This window comes from Montipora foliosa, chromosome 9 (genome assembly GCF_036669935.1).
Source record: "Montipora foliosa isolate CH-2021 chromosome 9, ASM3666993v2, whole genome shotgun sequence".
Lineage (NCBI taxonomy): Eukaryota > Metazoa > Cnidaria > Anthozoa > Scleractinia > Acroporidae > Montipora > Montipora foliosa.
In genome coordinates, this window is record NC_090877.1 from 40,539,598 (window position 1) to 40,541,056 (window position 1,459).

Sequence of the window (1,459 nt, forward strand, 5' to 3'; positions counted from 1 at the left end):
GTGCCTCTCTTGAAGTAGAAATTGTCATAGATTCCTGACAGAAGTTTGCATGCTGTTGTCAAAGAAGATTTAAATGATGCTTTGACATTTAAAAGAATTTTGTTCTAATTCAAAGAGGGAATGTAAAATGGGGGAGCTGTATCTGTTAAGCCCTGTGCAAACAGACTCAAGAACTCCGAACAATGTAATCACGTGCAGTGTATTATGGGGATGATAAGACCCGAAAGACTTCGTAATTTTACAAAATAATTATTAGGCTGTCACTTTGCTTTCAACTTGTTAATGCATTGCTATCACCATGGACACCACAGGTAATGCACATGCATGGCTCAAACAATGGTGGAGAGCTGTGCAAATGGATCCAACAGTGTTGTGCCACACTTCAGTGATCACCGAACAAAAGAAATGTTGGGGGTTGTTGGCCCAAAAGTTTGACCGGTTTCAAACTTTGTGCAATAACTCCCAACAACATGCAACAGGGAGCCCAACAACATGCAACAGGGTGCCCAACAACATGCAACAGGGTGTGCAAATGAATGAAACATGTAACTCCCAACAATGTTGCATCCGTTTGCATGCAAAAAATATGAATATGAAACAATGGGAAATGCAAAGTAAGATGGAAAAAAGCTTGATACTACCTCAAGGGATGATCAGGGGTGTCAAGAAACTTGAGAAAAGATCTAGCTTTCATAAGACTGTGAACACTAATTTATTAGGGAGAAAATGACACAATTAAGCCAAGAAAATAACAGCCTCAACAATTTTATGCAATTTAATCTGATATAGCCACAGCATTGTGGCACTTTTCAGATATTTCTGTATAGAAATGCCCCTAAAAAATTACATGCAGATTCAACACGATTTGAGCCATTTTCAATTTCTCAGTTGTCAATGGCATTGTAAAATCAAGTATTGATTTCAGTGTGGAATTGTAACCATGGGAACATTTTATCCAGGAAATTCTACTCAATTTGGTGGGCTCCCGAGAACAGAATGTGCAGCCTTGGGATTTTCTAATACCGTTGACAATAGAGGAATTGAAAATGGCTCAAAAATTATGTTGAATCTGGAAAAAAAAACAGGAAGGAAGTGACCCACAGTGGCAATAAGGTTAGGCTTTTTAATTGAGAATTTTTGATATAATATTATCTTCTCAAGTCCTTTATCAGAATTCCAATACAAATCCTTGTATTTTTGTTCGCTTTCCCTCACACTGAGCGTAAGGTAGCTGTCATCCCACTTACTCCTAAACCACTCTTCATATTTGACAAGTAAAATCATCTGGCATAAGGCAGTGTAAAATCAGTTAAGTCTCACACCTAGGAGTCAATGGATTAATAACAAGTTCATCCTATTTATAATATGCCTCAAAAGGAGTTCAGCCAGTAAATAAGTTTGGATATAAATGTGTGTGACTAATAACAATGTGAACATTATCCATCCCTTCATTTATTTT

The 1,459-nt window shown here is 37.2% G+C and overlaps 1 protein-coding gene across 1 annotated transcript in view; it reads right to left on the reverse strand.

Annotated features, from left to right (window-relative positions):
* Positions 1–1,451: 1,451 nt before the first annotated feature.
* Positions 1,452–1,459, reverse strand: part of LOC137969841 (putative protein-lysine deacylase ABHD14B) — a 1,192-nt gene continuing 1,184 nt past the window's right edge. Inside the window, exon 1 of the mRNA XM_068816223.1 lies at positions 1,452–1,459. This exon is cut by the window's right edge and continues 1,184 nt beyond it. The gene's annotated coding sequence lies outside the window, so the exon portion shown is untranslated.